Below are 16,775 nucleotides of genomic sequence, written 5' to 3' on the forward strand. Positions count from 1 at the left end.
ACGCCAGCTACGGCCTCATGAAGGCAACTACCCTACCCATGATTTGGAGTTAGCTGCGGTGGTTCATTGTAACGCCCCGATTTTCGTTCGGGTTTAAAAATCATTAAATAATGCATTTTCTAGAAATTAAATAAAAGTTAAATCAATTTAATCAAGTGAAATAATGGGAGAATTAAAATTTTCCCTTAAAAATCATCGGCCGGAAATATTTTGTAATATTCTCTGTGCCCTAATATACTCTCCGAATTTTTCCGTGAATTTTCGGAGCTCGAGAAATAGTTTTAAAGTCACGAAGATCATTTAACCAATTAAAATAAAAAGAAAACAAATAAAATCCTCCCTCCTCTCTTTGGGCCCCTTTCGGCCCAATCCCCCCCCCCCTCTCTCCCTCTCGGGCCGGCCTTCTCCCTCGGCCCGCTCGGCTCTCTCTCTCCCTCAAGTCTGCTTTGCCTCCCCAGCCGGCCTCTCCCTCCCTCTCTCTCCGACAGGTGGGACCCGAGGCCCCACCTGTCATCTTCTCCCCCAACCGTCTCCTCCTCTCTCCTTCCCCCCGAGCCGCCGACAGGTGGGTCCCACCTGTCAGGGCCATCCCTAACCTCCGGCTCCCTCAGCCGAAACCGCCGCCACGACCTCCCCACGTCGCCGCCGATTCCGCCTCCTCCTCCACCCGCGCGCTCGCCCCGACCGCGGGACCGCGTCGCCCCACCTCCTCCACTCTCCTCCCCCACTTTCCCCCAACAAAACGGCGCCGGTTTGACCTCCCCACGAGCTCCACGTCGCCTCCCACTTCGACGCCGGTTGCCGCCCATCCCGGCCTGAGCCACTCCCTCCCGAGCCTATAAAATCACTTCCCCGGCCATCCTCTCCCTTTTCCCCAACTTTCCCGCACTCCCCGCACTCTCTCCCGCTCTCCCCACGCGCGCGCTAGCTCCGCCGCTCGCCGGCGGCCTCCAGCCGGCCCCTGCCGCCGCTCCCGCCATCCCCGCGTTGCGCCGTCACCACCACCGGCTTCGCCGCTCCCCGCCGCACCCCGGCATCCACTCCATCTCCCTCCTCCACCGCCGGAACCACCTTCCCATCGCGAGGCCGAGCCACTACCGCCACACACCGCCTTCAGCCGGCCGCTGCCGCCACGTTAGTCGTCGCCGCACCTCGCCGCTTGCGCCGTCGGCAACGCCGTGCCAAGCTCTACCCCGGCCCCTACTCCATCTCCCCTCTCCGCCTCCGGAAAATCTACCTCTCTCGCGCTGCCGCCATCTCGCCTCCCTCCGTCGGCTGCCTCTTGCCGCCATCCCCATCTACCTCACGCCGCGCCACCGCCTCCACCGCATTCGCTGCATCCCACCGCCCCTCGGCCGTGGCTCCGCCGTGGTCGGGCGTCATCGGAACGCCGTTCTCGTCGCCTCCCGTGCCGACCGCCGCCATCCTTTCCGCCGCCGGTCGCCTCTCCGTGGTCGTCTCGCCGTCGCCGCCCTCGGTGAGCACTCCTCTCCCCTCCCTCTTTCTCCCCTTGGCCGGCCGCCTCCCGTGCTTGCGCGCGCCGTGTGCCGCCGCCGGTGGCCGCCCAGCCCGTGTGCCGCCGTCGCTTCGGTCCCGGCCGCCGCCGCCGCCAGCTTTGTGTGAGCGCTGGCCGGGCCGCGCCACCCGGCTGTCCCCAGCCGTCCGATCGGCCTTGGCCGATCTGGGCCGTCCACGTGGTGGACGCGCGCCCGAGGTCGCGGTGGACGCGGTCCACCGTGTGCCCTCCCCCTTTGACTCGCTGACGTGTGGGGCCCGCGTGTCGGCGCCGGCCGCCCCTTGCTGACATCAGCGAGGACCTTTTCCTTTGTAAAAATAAATAATAATTGCGCAATAAATCGAGTTTAATTATAGAAATCCATTTAAATGGCTCAAAACTTCTAAAATTCATATCTAATTCATTCGAACTCCGAATTGAGCCATTCAACTTGCAAAATTCATCTAAAATTGAGCTCTACATGTTTGTTTAGTTTTTATGTACTGTTTCCTTGGTTTTTATTAGAGTTTTTTCTCGTTTTGCGTGCCAGCGTGTAGTTTCCGTCGTTTCGGAAGTCCGCGGTCGCAAGGAAAAGAGTTCGGAAGATCCAAGTGAAGAAGCAAGGCAAGTCACACATTCCCCTTGAGCATTTTGATCCTAATTTACAAATGTTTTACTATTTGCAAATAAATATGCATGTTTTGCTAATTACACGGGATCAGGGTATTACCTATCTGCTCGCTTGTGCCATGTTTACTTGATATCTGTTCTTTGTCAACCTTGGGTAATAAATCGACTAGCTTGTGTTACTTATGTGACCTAGCTAGAACTATATGCTTAGCCATGCTTAATTACCACTAGCTCAGTTGATGGGATAATTGCAGTATTAGACCTTTTTAGTATCAGATTGAGCTGTGTGCTCGAGACACCTGGCCATGCTTCATGGTCGTAATTATCCAACTAAAATGCAACTGAATGGTGGGCTGTGGGTGCATGGTTTTGCTAGTCGCACCCATGGCAATTAAGGACCGGTTCGCGGGATGCCCTGGAAGAACTTATCGTACTTACCACAAGCCAGCGTGGGCAACGGCTGGGCTTGTAGTGTAGCTTTCCTCTAGCCGACGCATCTAGGCAAGGGTGGGCGTGATGGAGTTTGGATGGGCCCTGCGACGGCCTATGCGGCTTCCGGATTCACCTAGGCACGAGAGGGGACTGCCCGCTGCCTTGCGAGGAGTGGGGGTGAAACCTGAGGTGTGGTGTGCTTGGTTAGAGGGGGTTATGCGAAGGGTCCTGTCACGGCCTCTTTCCGGTATGTCGTGGTGGCATGCCGGCGCACGGAAACGTGTCGTGGGGCTGTGTCTTGTGGGTACAGTTGTACACCTCTGATCAGAGTAAAACTATTCAAATAGCCGTGCCCGCGGTTATGGGCGGTCGACCAGATTCACCGTGATTAGTCCCACCTTAATAAATCGACCCAATACACTGTAGTCCAGGTGGGTTGGTTGGGCCTGTTCAACGTGGTGTAGCGTTGATCAGTGGAGATTCAATATTACTTTAATTACTCAACAGTTTTACTGTTTTGCTCAATAAAATGTTTTACAACCACCTTTATGCAAATAGCCACAAACCGTCCTTGTGTTCCCCCTTGCACGTCTACATCGTTGGTGTGGCTTGCTGAGTACGGTGGTTGTACTCAGTCTTGCTATTATTCCCCCTTTTCAGAAGTGTAGTGCTTCTGAGCTGAAGACGAAGTTAGAGGACCAAGGCTCAGACCCCAGTTGAGTTTTGCCTGTGGAGTGGAGCTGAAGCCCCGCTAGGATCGCCTTTTTCCGCTGCTGCTGCTTTTGTTTCGGTGTGAGGACTAAGTGCCTCTTCTGTAAGTATTTTACGCTCTATTTACGTTTGGAACTGTATATTACTTGTCGTTTTGTGTACCCTGGCTGGTCCTGGACAGGGATTTAATACACAAAATAGTCTGGAAATTTGGGCTAAATTTCTGGGCGTGACATTCATGCTCTAAAAATCTGGCGGCACTATCTCATTGGGAATCGCTGTGAAATATATACTGATCATAAGAGTTTGAAATACATCTTCACTCAGTCGGACCTGAATCTTCGGCAAAGGAGATGGTTAGAACTCATCAAGGATTATGATGTGGGAATTCACTATCATCCTGGTAAGGCCAACGTGGTCGCCGACGCTCTAAGTCAAAAAAGCCATTGCAACACTCTTAACGTCCGTGGCATTCCACCCGAACTTAGTCAACAGATGGAAGCCCTGAACCTAAGCATAGTTGGTCGCGGATTCTTGGCTGCGTTGGAAGCCAAGCCTACCTTGCTCGATCAAATCCGCGAGGCTCAGAAGAACGATCCGGACATGCATGGACTCCTCAAGAATATGAAACAGGGTAAAGCCGCTGGTTTCACAGAGGATGAACACGGAACCCTATGGAACGGAAATCGAGTATGCGTTCCAGATAACAGAGAACTTAAACAGCTGATACTTCAGGAAGCCCACGAAAGTCCTTATTCCATCCACCCTGGCAGTACGAAGATGTACTTAGACTTGAAGGAGAAATACTGGTGGGTTAGTATGAAGCGGGAAATTGCAGAGTTCGTGGCCCTTTGTGATGTGTGCCAGCGTGTCAAGGTAGAGCACCAACGACCGGCCGGACTTCTCCAACCTCTCCAAGTACCTGAATGGAAATGGGATGAAATTGGGATGGATTTCATCACCGGACTTCCAAAGACCCAAGGTGGATATGATTCTATATGGGTAGTGGTGGATCGATTAACCAAGGTAGCTCGATTCATTCCTGTGAAGACCACCTATGGAGGGAACAAACTAGCCGAGCTCTACTTCGCTAGGATCGTGAGTCTCCATGGCGTTCCCAAGAAAATCGTATCTGATAGGGGAAGCCAATTCACCTCTCACTTTTGGAAGAAGCTCCAAGAAGAGCTGGGTACCCGATTAAACTTCAGCACCGCATACCACCCGCAGACAGATGGGCAGACCGAGCGTCTAAATCAGATCCTAGAAGATATGCTTCGCGCATGTGTCCTGGATTTCGGGAAGACCTGGGATAAGAGTCTCCCCTATGCCGAGTTCTCCTACAATAACAGCTATCAAGCCAGCATACAAATGGCACCTTATGAAGCGTTGTATGGGCGCAAATGCCAGACACCACTCTTGTGGGATCAAGTTGGGGAAAGCCAAGTGTTCGGGACTGATATCCTGAGAGAAGCTGAAGCTAAAGTCAGAACCATTCGGGATAATCTAAAGGTGGCACAGTCCCGGCAGAAAAGTTATGCAGATAACCGTCGCCGTAACCTGGAATTCGCAGCGGACGATTTTGTGTATCTTCGGGTCACGCCATTGCGGGGTGTACACAGGTTTCAGACAAAAGGGAAGCTCGCACCTCGGTATGTGGGTCCTTTCCGTATCGTTGCCCGACGCGGAGAAGTCGCTTACCAATTGGAGCTGCCCGCCTCCTTGGGCAACGTGCATGATGTGTTCCATGTGTCGCAACTCAAGAAATGCCTTCGAGTGCCATCCGAGCAGGCCGACTCAGAGCAAATTGAAGTTCGCGAAGACTTGACCTACGTGGAGAGGCCAGTGAAAATCCTGGACACCATGGAGCGCAGGACCAGGAACCGGGTAATCCGTTTTTGCAAGGTCCAGTGGAGCAACCACGCCGAAGAAGAAGCTACCTGGGAGCGTGAAGACGAGCTGAAGGCAGCCCATCCTGATCTCTTCGCCAGTTCTTCCGAATCTCGGGGTCGAGATTCCGTTTAAGGGGGGTAGGTTTGTCGCGTCCCAAAACGACTCTAAAATACATCCTCAAAATTATGCATAGAATAAGTAAAATCCATGTGAAAGCCTCCAACAATTAAAATGTGCAAAGTTAAAAGTCAAATAAGGCTTGGAGGATTTTTGTATATTTCCTAAAAGCCTAAAATGCGTAAATAAATTTTAGTGGAATTTTCAGAGCACAAATAATAATTATTAAGAAATAAACAAAGTTAAAAAGGTTCTATAAAAAGAAAAACCCTAAAAAGTCCTTTTCCCCCCCCTTCCCCTCTTGGGCCGGCTCGGCCCACCTCCCTCCCTCTCTCTCCTCTCCCCCGCGGCCCAATCGGCCTCCTCCCCGCGCGCGTGCCGCTGACGGGCGGGCCCGCCCGCCACCCTCGCTGACGGGTAGGGCCCACCCGTCATCCCCTACCTCCCGCCGCTCCCGCCACCTCGCCCGTGCCCTAGCGCCGCCGCCGCCGCGAATCCCGCCGCCTCCCGCCGTCCCCGCGCGCAATAAAGAGGGGGAAATCATTCCCCGTGATTCCCTCTCCCTTTCCCCCCATTTTTCCCTCTCTCTCTCGCGTTCAAACGGGCGGATTTGCCCCCGCAAATCTCGCCGGCGCCATTGATGGAGCCCGAGAGCGCCGCGCCGGTTTCCTTCTCCCCCGGCCGCCCTCTCTCACTCCCAACACTATATAAACGCTCCCCGTGCCTCCCTCCACCGTTTCCGCCACTCGCCGCTGTCGCGACCGAGAAAAATACATTTTCCCGAATGCTAGTGTATTAATCCCCGTCCCAGGAAAAGCCGGGGTACACCACACAAACATGATATAAAAGACACATATTTATTATATCGATAATATTTACATTATTACAAAGGCGCTTCAGGCCTGGCAATCAAAAATAAACAGCAGCGGACTAGCGGGCCTACGGCTCCATCTTCACAGGCGCTCAACTGGGATATAAGCCAGGACTCCACCTAAGACATCTTCTCGAAAGCTTCTCTTACTGAAGAGGGGAAAGATTGAGCAAGAATGAGTACAACCACAGTACTCAGCAAGCCACACCGGCAGATGCATGATTAATGCAAGGGGGTACAAGGGGTAATAATATAGGGGTTAAGCTTTGCAGAAAACAGCATTTAAAAGTCACTTAGTTGCCCAAAGCCATTTTATAAAGACGACCCTAGAGCTACACAAAATTATTAATCAAGGCCGTGAACCCTCACGAACCTGCCTTAACCCAAGGCTTACGATGATTCAGACCGAACTGGCAACCCGACCCTGGGTCCCAGCTCGTCCCAAGCCAACCCAGGCCAACCATTCCACATTTTAGTTGTTGAGCAAATTTTAAGAATTAAAACACTAACTTGGGTACATTGCTCGGCTTGCCCATAACCGAGGGCGCGGCTATTCGAATAGATTATACTCTGATCAGAGGTGTACATCTTTACCCACAAGACACATCTTCCTCACGTGTAACCACGTGCCACATACCACCACGGTATACGGACGGAAGACGTGACATAGTTTCCAACCCATCCTAGCCATAGACAAGAGTACCGACCCAACCCCACCTACGGCCGGAACCTCCGGGACAGGTAGGCAGGATTGAGCCCCTAGCAGCAGGACACCAGCCCTGTGCCATGACATCTCGACTACCGGGCCGCAGCTCGTGTAGCCTTCATTTGTCCTAGAGATGTCCATCGACCCCCGACTTCGTCCATCTCCATCCGTGTACTTTTGTTTATAACCAGACTGAGCCACAAACTAAGCCTTACCCACTAGACATGTGGAAGTACGGTAGTGCTTTGCAACAGAGGCCCGAGCTTAATCCTTATAGTACCCGAGGTACGACTAACAAAACCCAACCACGCACCTCGAGCCCAGCCTAAAACCATTTTGGGGGTTTTGAATAGAGGGGGAGGTGTGTGTCCAATTCCAACATAAGCCAACCATTCCATAGTGTCCAAATGATATGAGAATTCCCAAAGTCTAAAGTTATAAAACCACCTAATGTTGCCTAATTAACCAGCAAAGCATCTACCTAAGTTTATACTAGTGGAACCATGAATAGAGTACCCACTAGTTGGGGTTTTATTTTCCTAGGGTGAACAAGTTAATAATATCAATAGCAATAATAATGTCTTAACAAAGGTAAATAGGCATGGCTAAATAAAACAGTGATAACGCAGGAATTTAAATAAAGCGATAATGCATTAATTTAAATCAAAATAATTTTATAAACTGGGATTCAATATGTTCAAGGATGATGTGACTTGCCTTGCTCGCTTTCCCAAACGCCAGCTTCAACTTCCACGAAGAGCGGATCTTCCGAAGCTGCAGCGTCTACACGACCGACGGAATAGAAAAGGCTTTTACACTAATAAACTCCATATAACAAGCAGAAACAAAGCACAAAAATGGGTTCTTGACTTCTTAAGGAAAAATTGGAGACTTGAACGGTCCAATTCCGAGTTCAAATGGCCAAGTTATGGCCATTTGAAGTTTATATGCTCTTTAAATGGATATTTACGAATTTCTTCATTTAAATTTTAATTTAAAATCGGATTTATTGCGTCAGCCGAGGGGAGGGGCGCGCGGACCGGGTCCACGGGAGTGGGGCCCACGCGGCAGCCTCACGGTCCACGGTGGACCGGGTGCACGCGGCTTGCGCCGGCCGGCGCCGTGGGTCCCACGCATCAGCCGTACCCGCGGGCGCGGGCGGCTGACGGCCGGGCCCCACATGGCAGCCGCGGGGCGCGCCCGAAGGCGGCCTCGCCGGCACAGCCGACGGGAGGCGACGCGCCCGCGCCCCTATGGTCGCCGGCGGCGACCTCCGGCGCGACGGAGCGGCGCCCGAGAGAGGGGAGGGAAGGGGGAAGCGAAATGGCGGTCCTCGGCTCACCCCGGGTCGACGGCGACGACGGGAACGGCGACCGAAGCGGAGAGAGGCGGCGGCGCGGCTCGGGTCGACGAGGACGGCGGCGTTCCGGCGGTCGGCGGGCGAAACGAAGGGGTGGACGAAGTCGACGGGGACGCGGCGAAGCCGAAGGAGGCGATGCCGAAGCGGGAGGAGGTCCGGGGCGACGACGGCGGCGAACCGAAGCTCGGCGGCGACGGCGGAGAGAGAGGACGACGGCGCGAGCTCGATTCCGACGGGGAGAGAAAGCGGCAAGGGTCGGAAACGGAGGAGGGAGGCACGGGGAGTGCTTAAATAGTGTTGGGAGTGAGAGAGGGCGGCCGGAGGGGAAGGAAACCGGCGCGGCGATCTCGGCTCCATCAATGACGCCGGCGAAGTTTGCGGGAGGATTTCCAAACGAATCCGAGAGAGAGAGAGAGAGGGAAAAGTGGGGGGAAAGAGGGAGGGAATCACGGGGAGTGATTTCCCCCTCTTTATTGCGCGCGGGGACGGCGGGATGCGGCGGAATCCGCGGCGGCGGCGGCGCTAGGGCACGGGCGAGGCGGCGGGCGCGGCGCGAGGTAGGGGATGACGGGTGGGCCCCACCCGTCAGCGAGGGTGGCGGGCGGGCCCGCCCGTCAGCGGCGCGCGCGCGGGGAGAGGCCGAGTGGGCCGCGGGGAGGAGGAGAGAGAGGGAGGGAGATGGGCCGAGCCGGCCCAAGAGGGGGAAGGGGGGGAAAAAGACTTTTTAGAGCTTTTCTTTTTATAAAACCATTTTAACTTTGTTTATTTCTTCTTAATTATTATTTGTGCTGTGAAAATTCCACTAAAATTTGAGGGCTCCTTTTAGACCAAGGAGAATTTAACAAAAATTCTCCGGGCCACATTTGAATTTTTCTTGTACGTATTTTAGTGTTTGCCAATTTCTTTTCAAATTTTAATTAATTCTATTATTCCTTTTGGCGAATGATTTTTAATTTTGGGATGAATTTATCAGGACGTGACAAATCCACCCCCCTTACAAGAATCTCGTCCCCGAGATTCGAGGAGGCTAGCAAGAAGATAGGTTGGGCGGTCTTCTCTTCTTGGTTGACTTCTTCCGTCGCGTCTTCTATAACAAACTTGCCTAGCAAAACTTCTCCACTCTGGACTGCTTGGCTCGATCTCCTGTTATAGATGGAATCTTCTCTTCACATGACTTTTCCCTGGTTGCACCTCTAGCTGACTTCGACTGGCGGCGGCATTGGAAGATGGGGCTTCAGTTCCAGAACTTCTTATAACTCATATCTTTGGAGTCACCCTCATACAAGTTACCACTTCATGTCATGCGTCAACACTAGCTTGTCATTACTAAGATACCATGCTTGTCATCATGAGAATACCATGCTTGTCATTTACTTCTAACTTGCCACCAACTGCCTCATATTAGCTCTCCTGCTCTCCGGGTGCTAGCTACTTCTGCTATTCGATGCAAGGGTCGGTAACTTTGCCTTTGAATTATGCTTCCCAAGAGAACCAACTTATCCCACTTGACATACTTTGACGTCTTCCCAAATGGCTTTATTGCTGGATTTGTTATTGTCTAATCATTATCCTGCCAAATTTGAAGCTTCGTTGTTAGATGTGATTTTAATCTGACCTCTGTAGACTATCTTCGAACATATCACTTGGTTCATAACTGGGAATAGCTCCCACGAACAAGCAACTCGGATTCACTTTCTTTACATTCAGTTTACTTCCCATTATTATCTTCAGGTTGTCCTCAGTTAGCATTCAACGTATTCCTTTACACCTTTAACCTTGATGTGTTCTTTCCCATTGGATCATCTCCCAAGACATGGCATTGCCTGGTAACCGGTGCTTGCACTTTTCACTCCGTGTAGCATCTGATACCGAGTTGAAGATTTCAATCTTTGCCTTCATAGAAACACTTTTACCTAGGTCATCTTGCTTACTTAATGACAAGGTGACAGTTGCGGGGCAATTACAATTAGGGGTCTTCCTTGAGCGATGCAGAGCATGTTTCTGTTTATCAATCACCTTTCGGCCTACTTCTTTCATGCTAGAGAACATCTTTGCCAATCTCTTTTATCAATCTTCTTTCGGCTTATCTCTAACAGGTGGTATTCTTTAATGTGGATTGCGGACGCTTCTGGGGACGATGAGGTCCTTTGGCTTGCTGCCTTTCAGTGAAACCTTGATGTGGTTTGTCAAAAAGCTGCACTGACTACCTTCAGGGAAATACATTGCTTGCTATCTATATCTATGCCACTAGGGTTTAATTGCCGATGATCATCTTTAGTGCTTCCTCGAGATGGGGAGCATCCAAATTGTTCTTCTGCCATATCACCTTTGACCCTTTTCTGATACCTGATAGACTAATTACCAACCATCGACTACTATGTTCTCAAATATTGATGTCTCCTGGATCTTCTTAACTGTTTGTAGGTATATCCGAACTTATCAATGTAGAGGCATGGCGGGTACCCTTATGGGTTTCATCCAACAATCCTTATCTTGATCTGTAAAAGGCGTATCCAAACTCCTATCCCCAACTACTGTCTCATTGGCTTTTTAACCCAACACAGTTTAATTGGTTTTCTTTTCCATCAACAGGTTGGTTATTAACTCGAGGTTAGAACATAGTTCCTCTGAAATGAGACCCTAGGTCTCCTTTATCAGCAAGCAATTATACACATAATCACATATCCGCATCTTCCAAAAGAATCCTCATAGAACTTGTCTGTAAGCACCTTTCCTTTTAGGCAGTGCTTAGCATCGGTACATTGTTTCTGCTATGGGTTCTGATTAACACGAGGCCTCACGGGTACGGCGTTTGCTCCAGTGACCACAATACGATTGGGATGTCTGCTTTGTGTAAATTGGCGGTAATGTGGAGGTCGACTTTGCCTTGGTTGCAGGCAGTCCCTCGAGTAATGCCCTGTTTCTTTGCAATTGTAGCAAATCAACGTCTTCTTTGCTGAGCTATCCGTCTGGGGACGGTCATTCTGACTTGGAGTTGGAATTGGTGGCTAGAAATCCTTGCTAACATTGGCATCAGTGGTACCATAGTTGCTATCACCATCGGAGTCTTTCCCAGAGTCCCAATTGCTAGGGTTGTCATTTTGGGTGCCATCATTGATACTATCGTCGACATCTTGGTGAATGATGTTGACATTGCACGCTTGATTCGAGTGGTCACTATTGGGGCAAGAAGCATGGTTGTTGGTGGTAACATCATCATCATTAGTATTGCTAATGTTGTTGTCTGCATTGTGTCCATCTTCTTGGGGCGGAAACTCTTGATGCGCAACAGAAGATCCGGTGATCTGAAGTGGCTCAGTGCGCTGTCCTTGGTTACCACATGGAAATACTGGGATGTTGACCATCCTTCTCTTGCAGTTCGTCATCCGATTATGCTCACTTTCAAGTTGCATGGCTTTGTCCACAAGTTTCTCAAAATCTTCAAAATCCTCTAGGAGTAGTTGCACTGCAAGCTCATCTTTTAACCCCTGGAGAAACTTCTCTTGTTTGTCTTCATCCGTTTCCACATCTTCTGGTGCATAGTGAGCCAAACGATAGAACTCGTGCAGGTACTCTGTGACGGTCAAATCTCCTTGCTTCAGGTAGCGAAACTCTCGTTTTCTTAGCGTGATCATTCCTGCGGGAACATGTGATCTCTTGAATACAGATGAAAACTCGTTCCAGGTGATGGTATGTCCTTCTGGCTGTGATGCTTCGTAGCTATCCCACCACTCTGAAGCCGGTCCAACCAACTGATGAGTTGCGAAGCCAACCCGCTCCTGGTCGGTGCACTGAATCAACCCTAGCTTCTTCTCGACTGTGCGCAACCAATCACTGGCTTCCATAGGATCGACGGCAATGGCAAAGGTTGGAGGCTCAGTTTTGAGAAATTCTGATAACTTGCACTGTTGCTGGACTGTGGGTACTTGAACGTTGGTTGCCCCTGCTGGGTTGTTCCAATTCTGTAATAGTTGAAAGGCTGTTGCCAACATGTTGGTTTGGTTAACCACAATTTGGATTAGCTCTGGTGAGGTTTCGTTGATGCTTTTCTCATTCCCATTGGCTTGGGTTCTTGAGTCATCGGATCCATCATTCCCATAGCCTTTGTTACCAGTGTTATCCATCTGTCACAAGGTAGAGGTTGAGAGGGGAAGCATACAAGGAAAGAATCGACCAGAACTAGGGACAAGACCTTAAAGGAACTAACTCTTTTTGTTGATGTGTTGTTTGTTTTGCTTATTCTGCAGGTTGATTAAGCAAACAACCTAGCATGGTTACATCACAACCCACCGATGCAAACCACGCGCTACACACACAAGCAAGGAAACACATGACAAACGAAACACTAGAGGGTGGCTTAGGTTCTGCGACGGGTTCTCCAAGATCTTCACTCCTGCTTCACAGCTGGCTTCACTGCTTCCCTCACTTCACTAGCGGATCCTGCAGCCTTCTGGAGCTTCGGCAGACAATTGACGACATCTTCTTCTTTGCAAAACTAACCATCTAGTACTAGTGGAAAATCCGAAGGAGGAAGAAAAGAGAATAAACATTTTGCAAATAGCACAGGGGAAAGGAGGAAAAAGGGACTTTCGCAAATAGTTTCATTTATAAAATATGTCCTTAGGTTTTATCCATTTGGCTTATCCTACAGTCGAGATGGCTCTGATACCAGCCTGTCGCGACCGAGAAAAATACATTTTCCCGAACGCTAGTGTATTAATCCCCGTCCCAGGAAAAGCCGGGGTACACCACACAAACATGATATAAAAGACACATCTTTATTATATCGATAATATTTACATTATTACAAAGGCGCTTCAGGCCTGGCAATCAAAAATATACAGCAGCGGACTAGCGGGCCTACGGCTCCATCTTCACAGGCGCTCAACTGGGGTATAAGCCAGGACTCCACCTAAGACATCTTCTCGAAAGCTTCTCTTACTGAAGAGGGGAAAGATTGAGCAAGAATGAGTACAACCACAGTACTCAGCAAGCCACACCGGCAGATGCATGATTAATGCAAGGGGGTACAAGGGGTAATAATATAGGGGTTAAGCTTTGCAGAAAACAGCATTTAAAAGTCACTTAGTTGCCCAAAGCCATTTTATAAAGACGACCCTAGAGCTACACAAAATTATTAATCAAGGCCGTGAACCCTCACGAACCTGCCTTAACCCAAGGCCTACGATGATTCAGACCGAACTGGCAACCCGACCCTGGGTCCCAGCTCATCCCAAGCCAACCCAGGCCAACCATTCCACATTTTAGTTGTTGAGCAAATTTTAAGAATTAAAACACTAACTTGGGTACATTGCTCGGCTTGCCCATAACCGAGGGCGCGGCTATTCGAATAGATTATACTCTGATCAGAGGTGTACATCTTTACCCACAAGACACATCTTCCTCACGTGTAACCACGTGCCACATACCACCACGGTATACGGATGGAAGACGTGACATAGTTTCCAACCCATCCTAGCCATAGACAAGAGTACCGACCCAACCCCACCTACGGCCGGAACCTCCGGGACAGGTAGGCAGGATTGAGCCCCTAGCAGCAGGACACCAGCCCTGTGCCATGACATCTCGACTACCGGGCTGCAGCTCGTGTAGCCTTCATTTGTCCTAGAGATGTCCATCGACCCCCGACTTCGTCCATCTCCATCCGTGTACTTTTGTTTATAACCAGACTGAGCCACAAACTAAGCCTTACCCACTAGACATGTGGAAGTACGGTAGTGCTTTGCAACAGAGGCCCGAGCTTAATCCTTATAGTACCCGAGGTACGACTAACAAAACCCAACCACGCACCTCGAGCCCAGCCTAAAACCATTTTGGGGGTTTTGAATAGAGGGGGAGGTGTGTGTCCAATTCCAACATAAGCCAACCATTCCATAGTGTCCAAATGATATGAGAATTCCCAAAGTCTAAAGTTATAAAACCACCTAATGTTGCCTAATTAACCAGCAAAGCATCTACCTAAGTTCATACTAGTGGAACCATGAATAGAGTACCCACTAGTTGGGGTTTTATTTTCCTAGGGTGAACAAGTTAATAATAACAATAGCAATAATAATGTCTTAACAAAGGTAAATAGGCATGGCTAAATAAAACAGTGATAACGCAGGAATTTAAATAAAGCGATAATGCATTAATTTAAATCAAAATAATTTTATAAACTGGGATTCAATATGTTCAAGGATGATGTGACTTGCCTTGCTCGCTTTCCCAAACGCCGGCTTCAACTTCCACGAAGAGCGGATCTTCCGAAGCTGCAGCGTCTACACGACCGACGGAAAAGAAAAGGCTTTTACACTAATAAACTCCATATAACAAGCAGAAACAAAGCACAAAAATGGGTTCTTGACTCCTTAAGGAAAAATTAGAGACTTGAACGGTCCAATTCCGAGTTCAAATGGCCAAGTTATGGCCATTTGAAGTTTATATGCTCTTTAAATGGATATTTACGAATTTCTTCATTTAAATTTTAATTTAAAATCGGATTTATTGCGTCAGCCGAGGGGAGGGGCGCGCGGACCGGGTCCACGGGAGTGGGGCCCACGCGGCAGCCTCACGGTCCACGGTGGACCGGGTGCACGCGGCTTGCGCCGGCCGGCGCCGTGGGTCCCACGCGTCAGCCGTACCCGCGGGCGCGGGCGGCTGACGGCCGGGCCCCACATGGCAGCCGCAGGGCGCGCCCGAAGGTGGCCTCGCCGGCACAGCCGACGGGAGGCGACGCGCCCGCGCCCCTATGGTCGCCGGCGGCGACCTCCGGCGCGACGGAGCGGCGCCCGAGAGAGGGGAGGGAAGGGGGAAGCGAAATGGCGGTCCTCGGCTCACCCCGGGTCGACGGCGACGACGGGAACGGCGACCGAAGCGGAGAGAGGCGGCGGCGCGGCTCGGGTCGACGAGGACGGCGGCGTTCTGGCGGTCGGCGGGCGAAACGAAGGGGTGGACGAAGTCGACGGGGACGCGGCGAAGCCGAAGGAGGCGATGCCGAAGCGGGAGGAGGTCCGGGGCGACGACGGCGGCGAACCGAAGCTCAGCGGCGACGGCGGAGAGAGAGGACGACGGCGCGAGCTCGATTCCGACGGGGAGAGAAAGCGGCAAGGGTCGGAAACGGAGGAGGGAGGCACGGGGAGTGCTTAAATAGTGTTGGGAGTGAGAGAGGGCGGCCGGAGGGGAAGGAAACCGGCGCGGCGATCTCGGCTCCATCAATGACGCCGGCGAAGTTTGCGGGAGGATTTCCAAACGAATCCGAGAGAGAGAGAGGGAAAAGTGGGGGGAAAGAGGGAGGGAATCACGGGGAGTGATTTCCCCCTCTTTATTGCGCGCGCGGGCGGCGGGATGCGGCGGAATCCGCGGCGGCGGCGGCGCTAGGGCACGGGCGAGGCGGCGGGCGCGGCGCGAGGTAGGGGATGACGGGTGGGCCCCACCCGTCAGCGAGGGTGGCGGGCGGGCCCGCCCGTCAGCGGCGCGCGCGCGGGGAGAGGCCGAGTGGGCCGCGGGGAGGAGAAGAGAGAGGGAGGGAGATGGGCCGAGCCGGCCCAAGAGGGGGAAGGGGGGGAAAAAGACTTTTTAGAGCTTTTCTTTTTATAAAACCATTTTAACTTTGTTTATTTCTTCTTAATTATTATTTGTGCTCTGAAAATTCCACTAAAATTTGAGGGCTCCTTTTAGACCAAGGAGAATTTAACAAAAATTCTCCGGGCCACATTTGAATTTTTCTTGTACGTATTTTAGTGTTTGCCAATTTCTTTTCGAATTTTAATTAATTCTATTATTCCTTTTGGCGAATGATTTTTAATTTTGGGATGAATTTATCAGGACGTGACAGCCGCTCTCTCTCTCCGCCGGAATCGAGCTCGCGCCGTCGCTCTCTCTCTCCGCCGTCACCGCCGAGCTCCGGTCCGTCGCCGTCGTCGCCTCGGACCTTCTCCCGCCTCGGCGTCGCCTCCTTCGGCTCCGCCGCGTCCTCGCCGACCTCGTCCACCCCTCCGTTTCGCCCGCCGACCACCGGAACGCCGCCGTCCCCGTCGACCCGTGCCACGCCGCCGCCTTCTTCCGCTCCGGTCGCCGTTCCCGTCGTCGTCGTCGACCCGGGGTGAGCCGTGGACCGCCCATTTCATTTCCCCCTTCCCTCCCCTCTCTCGGCCGCCGCTCCGCCGTGCCTATTGCCGCCACCGGCGACCATAGGGGCGCGGGCGCGTCGCCTCCCGTCGGCTGTGCCTGCGAGGCCGCCTTCGGGCGCGCCCCGCGGCTGCCATGTGGGGCCCGGCCGTCAGCCGCCCGCGCCCTCGGGTGCGGCTAACGCGTGGGACCCACGGCGCCGGCCGGCGTAAGCCGCGTGCACCCGGTCCACCGTGGACCGAGAGGCTGCCGCGTGGGCCCCACTCCCGTGGACCCGGTCCGCGCGCTCCTCTCTCCCGGCTGACGCAATAAATATGTTTTTAAATTAAAAATTAAATGAAGAAATTTGTAAATATCCATTTAAAGAGCATATAAACTTCAAATGGCCATTACTTGGCCATTTGAACTCGGAATTGGACCGTTCAAGTCTCTA

The 16,775-nt window shown here is 51.9% G+C and overlaps 1 long non-coding RNA gene across 1 annotated transcript; it reads left to right on the forward strand.

Annotated features, from left to right (window-relative positions):
- The first annotated feature begins 586 nt into the window (after positions 1–586).
- Positions 587–16,182, forward strand: LOC136355965 (uncharacterized). The gene is made up of 3 exons (XR_010740571.1): positions 587–1,477; positions 2,046–2,119; positions 16,040–16,182. It is a non-coding gene; the product is annotated as an uncharacterized lncRNA (long non-coding RNA).
- The last annotated feature ends 593 nt before the right edge of the window (positions 16,183–16,775 follow it).

This window comes from Oryza sativa, chromosome 4 (genome assembly GCF_034140825.1).
Source record: "Oryza sativa Japonica Group chromosome 4, ASM3414082v1".
Classification (NCBI taxonomy): domain Eukaryota; kingdom Viridiplantae; phylum Streptophyta; class Magnoliopsida; order Poales; family Poaceae; genus Oryza; species Oryza sativa.